Source organism: Phocoena sinus, chromosome 6 (genome assembly GCF_008692025.1).
Source record: "Phocoena sinus isolate mPhoSin1 chromosome 6, mPhoSin1.pri, whole genome shotgun sequence".
In the NCBI taxonomy this organism is placed as follows: Eukaryota; Metazoa; Chordata; class Mammalia; order Artiodactyla; family Phocoenidae; genus Phocoena; species Phocoena sinus.
Window position 1 is genome coordinate 65,778,775 of NC_045768.1, and position 9,995 is coordinate 65,788,769.

Below are 9,995 nucleotides of genomic sequence, written 5' to 3' on the forward strand. Positions count from 1 at the left end.
CATTCTGGACCTTTCATGTAAATAGAATCATAGGTGTTGACTTTTTTACCTGTCTTCTTTCATTTAACATGATGTTTTCAAGTTTTATTTATATTGGAGCAATGTATCAGTATTTCATTCCTTTAAAGTGGAATAATATTCCATTGTATGGATATACCACATTTTCTTTTTTTTTTTTTTTTTGACATCTTTATTGGGGTACAGTTGCTTTACAATGGTGTGTTGGTTTCTGCTTTATAACAAAGTGAATCAGTTATACATATACATATGTTCCCATATCTCTTCCCTCTTGCATCTCCCTCCCTCCCACCCTCCCTATCCCACCCCTCTAGGTGGTCACAAAGCACCGAGCTGATCTCCCTGTGCTATGCGGCTGCTTCCCACTGGCTATCTACCTTACGTTTGGTAGTGTATATATGTCCATGCCTCTCTCTCGCTTTGTCACAGCTCACCCTTCCCCCTCCCCATATCCTCAAGTCCGTTCTCTAGTAGGTCTGTGTCTTTATTCCTGTCTTATCCCTAGGTTCTTCATGACATTTTTTTTTCTTAAATTCCATATATATGTGTTAGCATACGGTATTTGTCTTGCTCTTTCTGACTTACTTCACTCTGTAGGACAGACTCTAGGTCTAACCACCTCATTACAAATAGCTCAATTTTGTTTCTCTTCATGGCTGAGTAATATTCCATTGTATATATGTGCCACATCTTCTTTATCCATTCATCCAAATATGGGCACTTAGGTTGTTTCCATCTCCGGGCTATTGTAAATAGAGCTGCAATGAACATTTTGGTACATGACTCTTTTTGAATTATGGTTTTCTCAGGGCATATGCCCAGTAATGGGATTGCTGGGTCATATGGTAATTCTATTTGTAGTTTTTTAAGGAACTTCCATACTGTTCTCCATAGTGGCTGTACCAATTCACATTCCCACCAGCAGTGAAAGAGTGTTCCCTTTTCTCCACACCCTCTCCAGAATTTACTGTTTCTAGATTTTTTGATGATGGCCATTCTGACTGGTGTGACATGATATCTCATTGTAGTTTTGATTTGCATTTCTCTAATGATTAATGATGTTGAGCATTCTTTCATGTGTTTGTTGGCAGTCTGTATATCTTCTTTGGAGAAATGTCTATTTAGGTCTTCAGCCCATTTTTGGATTGGGTTGTTTGTTTTTTTATTATTGAGCTGCATGAGCTGCTTGTAATTTTTGGAGATTAATCCTTTGTCAGTTGCTTCATTTGCAAATATTTTCTCCCATTCTCAGGGTTGTCTTTTGGTCTTGTTTATGGTTTCCTTTGCTGTGCAAAAGCTTTGAAGTTTCATTAGGTCCCATTTGTTTATTTTTGTTTTTATTTCCATTTCTCTAGGAGGTGGGTCAAAAAGGATCTTGCTGTGATTTATGTCATAGAGTGTTCAGCCTATGTTTTCCTCTAAGAGTTTGATAGTTTCTGGCCTTACATTTAGGTTTTTAATCCATCTTGAGCTTATTTTTTTGTATGGTGTTAGGGAGTAATCTAATCTCATACTTTTACATGTACCTGTCCAGTTTTCCCAGCACCACTTATTGAAGAGGCTGTCCTTTCTCCACTGTACATTCCTGCCTCCTTTATCAAAGATAAGGTGACCATATGTGCGTGGGTTTACCTCTGGGATTTCTATCCTGTTCCATTGATCTATCTTTCTGTTTTTGTGCCAGTACCATACTGTCTTGATTACTGTAGCTTTGTAGTATAATCTGAAGTCAGGGAGCCTGATTCCTCCAGCTCCGTTTTTCGTTCTCAAGATTGCTTTGGCTATTCGGGATCTTTTTTGTTTCCATACAAATTGTGAAATACTTTGTTCTAGTTCTGTGAAAAATGCCAGTGGCAGTTTGATAGGGATTGCATTGAATCTGTAGATTGCTTTGGGTACTTGAGTCATTTTCACAATATTGGTTCTTCCAATCCAAGAACATGGTATATCTCTCCATCTATTTGTACATTCTTTAATTTCTTTCATCAGTGTCTTATAATTTTCTGCACACAGGTCTTTTGTCTCTTTAGGTAGGTTTATTCCTAGATATTTTATTCTTTTTGTTGCAGTGGTAAATGGGAGTGTTTTCTTGATTTCACTTTCACATTTTTCATCATTAGTGTATAGGAATGCCAGAGATTTCGGTGCATTAATTTTGTATCCTGCAACTTTACCAAATTCATTGATTAGCTCTAGTTGTTTTCTGGTGGCATCTTTAGGATTCTCTCTATATATTATCATGTTATCTGCAAACAGTGACAGTTTTACTTCTTCTTTTCCGATTTGGATTACTTTTATTTCCTTTTCTTCTCTGATTGCTGTGGCTAAAACTTCCAAAGCTATGTTGAATAAGAGCAGTGAGAGTGGGCAACCTTGTCTTGTTCCTGATCTTAGTGGAAATGCTTTCAGTTTTTCACCATTGAGGATGATGTTGGCTGTGGATTTGTCATATATAGCCTTTATTATGTTGAGGAAAGTTCCCTCTATGCCTACTTCCTGCAGGGTTTTTATCATAAATGGGTGTTGAATTTTGTCAAAAGCTTTCTCTGCATCTATTGAGATGATCATATGGTTTTTCTCCTTCAATTTGTTAATATGGTTTATCACATTGATTGATTTGCATATATTGAAGAATCCTTGCATTCCTGGAATAAACCCCACTTGATCATGGTGTATGATCCTTTTAATGTGCTGTTGGATTCTGTTTGCTAGTATTTTGTTGAGGATTTTTGCATCTATGTTCGTCAGTGATATTGGCCTGTAGTTTTCTTTCTTTGTGACATCCTTTTCTGGTTTTGGTATCAAGGTGATGGTGGCCTTGTAGAATGAATTTGGGAGTGTTCCTCCCTCTGCTATATTTTGGAAGAGTTTGAGAAGGATAGGTGATAACTCTTCTCTAAATGTTTGATAGAATTCGCCTGTGAAGCCATCTGGTCCTGGGCTTTTGTTTGTTGGAAGATTTTTTTTTTTTTTTTTTTTTTTTTTTGTGGCACGTGGGTCTCTCACTGTTGTGGCCTCTCCCATTGCAGAGCACAGGCTCCGGACGCGCAGGCTCAGCGGCCATGGCTCACGGGCCCAGCCGCTCCACGGCATGTGGGATCTTCCCAGACCGGGACACGAACCCGTGTCCCCTGCATCAGCAGGCAGACTCCCAACCACTGCGCCACCAGGGAAGCCCTGTTGGAAGATTTTTAATCACAGTTTCAATTTCAGTGTTTGTGATTGGTCTGTTCATATTTTCTATTTCTTCCTGATTCAGTCTCTGCAGCATGTGGGATCCTTGCGGACCAGGGCACGAACCCATGTCCCCTGCACCGGCAGGCGGACTCTCAACCACTGCACCACCAGGGAAGCCCTAAGTAGTGTATTGTTTAGCCTCCATTTGTTTGTATTTTTTACAGATCTTTTCATGTAATTGATATCTAGTCTCATAGCGTTGTGGTCAGAAAAGATACTTGATACAATTTGAATTTTCTTAAATTTACCAAGACTTGATTTGTGACCCAAGATACGATCTATCCTGGAGAATGTTCCATGAGCACTTGAGAAAAATGTGTATTCTGTTGTTTTTGGATGGAGTGTCCTATAAATATCAATTAAGTCCATCTTGTTTAATGTATCATTTAAAGCTTGTGTTTCCTTATTTATTTTCATTTTGGATGATCTGTCCATTGGTGAAAGTGGGATGTTAAAGTCCGCTAGTATGAATGTGTTACTGTCAATCTCCCCTTTTATGGCTGTTGGTATTTGCCTTATGTATTGAGGTGCTCCTATGCTGGGTGCATAAATATTTACAATTGTTATATCTTCTTCTTGGATCGATCCCTTGATCATTAAGTAGTGTCCTTCTTTGTCTCTTGTAATTGTCTTTATTTTAAAGTCTATTTTATCTGATATGAGTATTGCTACTCCAGCTTTCTTTTGATTTCCATTTGCATGGAATATCTTTTTCCCTCCCCTTACTTTCAGTCTGTATGTGTCTCTAGGTCTGAAGTGGGTCTCTTGTAGACAGCATATATATGGGTCTTGTTTTTGTATCCATTCAGCCAATCTGTGTCTTTTGGTGGCAGCATTTAGTCCATTTACATTTAAGGTAGTTATCGATATGTATGTTCCTATTCCCATTTTCTTAATTGTTTTGGGTTCGTTATTGTAGGTCTTTTCCTTCTCTTGTGTTTCTTGCCTAGAGAAATTCCTTTAGCATTTGTTGTAAAGCTGGTTTGGTGGTGCTGAACTCTCTCAACTTTTGCTTGTCTGTAAAGGTTTTAATTTCTCCGTCCAATCTGAATGAGATCCTTGCTGGGTAGAGTAATCTTGGTTGTAGGTTTTTCTCCTTCATCACTTTAAATATGTCCTGCCACTCCCTTCTGGCTTTCAGAGTTTCTGCTGAAAGATCAGCTGTTAACCTTATGGGGATTCCCTTGTGTATTATTTGTTGTTTTTCCCTTGATGCTTTTAATATGCTTTCTTTGTATTTAATTTTTGACAGTTTGATTATTATGTGTCTTGGCATATTTCTCCTTGGATTTATCGTGTATGGGAATCTCTGTGCTTCCTGGACTTGATTTACTATTTCCTTTCCCATATTAGGGAAGTTTTCAACTATAATCTCTTCAAATATTTTCTCCATCCCTTTCTTTTTCTCTTCTTCTTCTGGAATCCCTATAATTCGAATGTTGATGTGTTTAATGCTGTCCCAGAGGTCTCTGAGACTGTCCTCAGTTCTTTTCATTCTTTTTTCTTTATTCTGCTCTGCAGTAGTTATTTCCACTATTTTATCTTCCAGGTCACTTATCCGTTCTTCTGCCTCAGTTATTGTGCTATTGATCCCATCTAGTGTATTTTTCATTTCATTTATTGTGTTGTTCATCATTGCTTGTTTCATCTTTAGTTCTTCTAGGTCCTTGTTAAATGTTTCTTGCATTTTGTCTATTCTATTTCCAAGATTTTGGATCATCTTTACTATCATTATTCTGAATTCTTTTTCAGGTAGACTGCCTATTTCCTCTTCATTTGTTAGGTCTGGTGGGTTTTTATCTTGCTCCTTCATCTGCGGTGTGTTTTTTCTCTCCTCATTTTGCTTATCGTACTGTGTTTGGGGTCTCCTTTTTCCAGGCTGCAGGTTCATAGTTCCCATTGTTTTTGGTGTCTGTCCCCAGTGGCTAAGGTTGGTTCAGTGGGTTGTGTAGGCTTCCTGGTGGAGGGGACTAGAGCCTGCGTTCTGGTGGATGAGGCTGGCTCTTGTCTCTCTGGTGGGCAGGTCCACATCTGGTGGTGTGTTTTGGGGTGTCTGTGAACTTATTATGATTTTAGGCAGCCTCTCTGCTAATGGGTGGGGTTGTGTTTCTGTCTTGCTAGTTGTTTGGCATAGGGTGTCCAGCACTGTAGGTTGCTGGTCATTGAGTGGAGCTGGGTGCTGGTGTTGAGATGGAGATCTCTGGGAGATTTTCGCCATTTGATATTATGTGGAGCTGGGAGGTGTCTTGTGGACCAGTGTCCTGAAGTTGGCTCTCCCACCTCAGAGGCACAGTACTGACTCCTAGCTGCAGCACCAAGAGCCTTTCATCCACACGGCTCCTCAATTTGGGATGATTCGTTGTATATTCATGTATTCCACAGATGCAGGGTACATCAAGTTGATTGTGGAGCTTTAATCCGCTGCTTCTGAGGCTGCTGGGAGAGATTTCCCTTTCCCTTCTTTGTTCTCACAGCTCCGGGGGGCTCAGCTGTGGATTTGGCCCCGCCTCTGCGTGTAGGTCGCCGGAGGGCGTCTGTTTTTCGCTCAGACAGGACGGGGTTAAAGGAGCCGCTGATTCGGAGGCTCCGGCTTGTCTACTGCGGCTCAGTCAGGCCGCAGGGGAGGGAGGGGCACGGAGTGTGGGGCGGGCCTGCGGCGGCAGAAGCCGGCGTGACTTTGCACCAGGCTGAGGCGCGCAGTGCGTTCTCCCGGGGAAGTTGTCCCCTGGATCCCGGGAACCTGGCAGTGGCGGGCTGCACAGGCTCCCCGGAAAGGAGGTGTGGATAGCGACCTGTGCTGGCACACAGGCTTCTTGGCGGCGGCAGCAGCACCCTTAGCGTCTCCTGCCTGTGTCTGGGGTCCGCACTTTTAGCCACGGCTCGCGGCCGTCTCTGGAGCTCCTTTAAGCAGCGCTCTTAATCCCTCTCCTCACGCACCGGGAAACAAAGAGGTAAGAAAAAGTCTCTTGCCTCTTCGGCAGCTCCAGACCTTTTCCTGGACTCCCTCCCGGCCCTCCGTGGTGCACTAACCCCTTCAGGCTGTGTTCACGCAGCCAACCCCAGTCCTCTCCCTGCGCTCAGACCAAAGCCCGAGCCTCCGCTCGCAGCCCCGCCCGCCCCGGCGGGTGAGTAGACAAGCCTCTCGGGCTGGCGAGTGCCGGTCGGCACCAAGCCTCTGTGCGGGGAATCTCCCCGCTTTGCCCTCCGCACCCCTGTTGCTGTGCTCTCCTCCGCGGCGCCGAAGCTCCCCCCCTCCGCCACCCGCAGTCTCCGCCCGCGAAGGGGCTTCCTAGTGTGTGGAAACATTTCCTCCTTCACAGCTCCCTCCCACTGGTGCAGGTCCCGTCCCTATTCTTTTGTCTCTGTTTTTTCTTTTTTTCTTTTTCCCTACCCAGGTACGTGGGGGGTTTCTTGCCTTTTGGGAGGTCAGAGGTCTTCTGCCAGCGTTCAGTAGGTGTTCTATAGGGGTTGTTCCACGTGTAGATGTATTTCTGGTGTATCTGTGGGGAGGAAGGTGATCTCCACGTCTTACTCTTCCGCCATCTTCCCCTCATCCCCCACCACATTTTTTTTATCCACTCATCAGTTAATTGCCATTTGGTTTGTTTCTACTTTGGGATGATTATGAAGAATACTGCTGTGAACATTCATGTAGAAGTTTTTGTGTGGGCATATGTTTTCATTTTCTTGTGTAAATACCTAGGAGTGAGATGGCTGGGTTATATGATAACTCCAAGCTTAAGCATTTGAGGAATTTTCAGCCTGTTTTCCAAGGTGACTACACTGTCTTACATTTCTACCAGCAATGTATGAGTTTTCCAATTTCTCCACATCTTTGCCAGAACTTGTTATTGTCCATCTTTTTGATAATAGACATACTGGTGGATATGAAGTGGTAATCTCATTGTGGTTTTTATTTGCATTTTGCTAATGACTAATGGTTTTGAGCATCTTTGCATGTGTTTATTGGCCATTTGTATATCTTTTTTGGAGAAATGCCTATTCAAGTCCTTTGCCTGTTTTTCAATTGGTCTATTCATCTTCTTTTCTTTAATTAAAGTACAGTTGACATACAGTATTGTAGCAGTTTCAAGTGTACCTCATAGCGACTCAACATTTATACACATTTTTTAAATGACCACCAAGGTAAGTCTAGTTATCATCTGTCACCATACAAAGTTATTGCAATATTACTGACTATATTTCCTATACTGTAAACTACACCCCCATGACTTATTTATTTTATAACTGGAAATTTGTACCTCTTAATCCCCTTCATCTATTTCACCCCCAACTCCTTTCCCTTCTGGCAACTACGTTTGTTTTCTGTATCTCTGAGTCTGTTTCTGTTTTGCTTTGTTTGTTTGTTTTGTCTTTTAGACTCAACATGTAAGTGAAATCATAAGGTAACTGTCTTTCTCTGTCTGACTTATTTCACTTAGCATAATACCCTGTAGGTCCATCCATGTTGTTGCAAATGGTAAGATTTCATTCTCTGTTATGTCTGAATAATATTTTGTTGTATATATATATATATATAATCACATCCTTTTTATTCATTCATCAATGGACACTTAAATTGTTTCCATATCTTGACTACTGTAAATAATGGTGCAATGAACATAAGTGTGCATATATCTTCCAGAAGTGGAATTATTGGATCATACAGTAGTTCTGTTTTTAATTTTTTGAGGAACCTCCAGACTGTTTTCCATAGTGGCTGCACCAACTTATATTCCCACCAACAGAGCATAAGCGTTCCTTTTTCTCTACGTCCTTGCCAACACTTGTATTTTTCATCTTTTTGATAATCACAGACATATATAAATCAATGGAATAAAATAGAGAGCCCAATAAACCCATGCATATAAGGTTAAGTAATCTATGACAAAGGAGGCAAGAATAGACAATTGAGAACAGTCTCTTCAACAAATGGTGTTGAGAAAACTGGACCACCGTCTTCCACCATATACAAAAATAAATTCAAAATGGATTAGACTGGAATGTAAGACATGAAACCATGAAACTCCTAGAAGAAAACAGACACAGTACACTCTTTGACATTGGTCTTAGCAATAGTTTTTGGACCTGTCTCCTCATGCAAGCGCAACAAAAGCAAAAGTAAACAAATGGAACTACAGCAAACTAAAAAAACTTTTTGCACAGTGAAGAAAACTATCAACAAATGAAAAGCCAATGTACTGAATGGGAGAAGATATTTGCAAATTATACATCTGATAAAGGTTAATATTCAATATGTAAAAAGAACCTATACAACTTAATATCAAAAAGCCAAACAACCCAATTAAAAAAAAATGGGCAGAGAAGCTGAAGAGACATTTTCCAGAGGAGGACCTACAGACACATGAAAAGATTCTCAACATCGCTAATCATCAGGGAAATGCAGATTGTCTTTTTATTCTTGAGTTGTAACAGTTCATTATATAATCTGGATACAAGTTCCTTGTATATGGTTTGCAAATATTTTCTTCCATTCTGTGGGTTGTCTTTTCACTTATTTAATAGTCCTTTGAAGCACAAATGTTTTTGATTTGGGTTAAGTCCAATTTACCTATTTTTTTTCTTTTGTCACATGCTTTTGATGTTATAGCTAAGAAATCATTGCCTAACCCAAGTTCACAAAGATTTACTTCATGTTTTCCTCTAAGTGTTTCATAGTTTGGGCTCTTACATTTAGGTCAGTGATCCATTTTGAGTTAATTTCTGTATATAGTGTGAGGTCGGGGTCCAACTTTATTATTTTTCATATGAAATTCAGTTGTCCCAGCACCATTTGTTAAAAGACTGTTCTTTCTCCATTAAGTTGTCTTGGCACTCTTTTCAAAAATTATTTGACTAAGTATAAGGGCTTATTTCTGGACTCTCTATTCTGTTCCATTGATCTATATATATCTATTCTTAGCCAGAATCACACTGTCTTGATAACCATAGCTTTGAAATTAACTTTTGAAACATGTGAGTCCTCCAACTTTAATTTTCTTTTAACGATTGTTTTGGCTATTCTCTATCCCTTGCATTTCCATCTGAATTTTAGGATCAGCTTTTTGTCAAATGATTTGTCTTCATCTATTGAGATGATCATGTGGTTTTGGCCCTTATTCTATTAGTGTGATGTGTTCCATTGATTAAATTTCACATATTAAACCAACCTTGTGTCCTTGGGATAAATCTCAGCTGGTAATGTTGCTGGATTCCACGTGCTAGGATTTGTTGAAGATCTTGCATCTCTGTTTATAAAGGATATTGGTCTGAAGGGGGTTTTTTTTTGGTTTGGTATTAGGTTAATACTGGACTCACAGGAAATGAATTGGGAAATTCTCCCTCCTCTTCTGTTTTTTGGAAGCGCTTGGGAAGGATTGATGTTAATTTTTCTTTATACATTCAATAGAATTCACTAGTGAATCTATCTGGGCCTGGGCTTTTCTTTGTGGGATAAAACTGTGGCAATATCTACATAACATAAAATTTACTATTTTAATAATTTTTTGACTATTAACTTAATCTCTTTACTAAGACCAAGCTATAATATTTAGCAAAACTTTAATGAAGGTGTGAGAATAATTGAAGGGAATTTTATCAGAGAAGAGAAAAATCTTAAAATGGTAATAAATATGAAGACTCCCAATGTTCTTAGGAAAAGCCCTGCCACAGAGTGACTCTCCTGGTCTGTTGCCGTGTCCCAGAAGCCACCTTACTTCTTGACAATGGGTGTGCTCTGC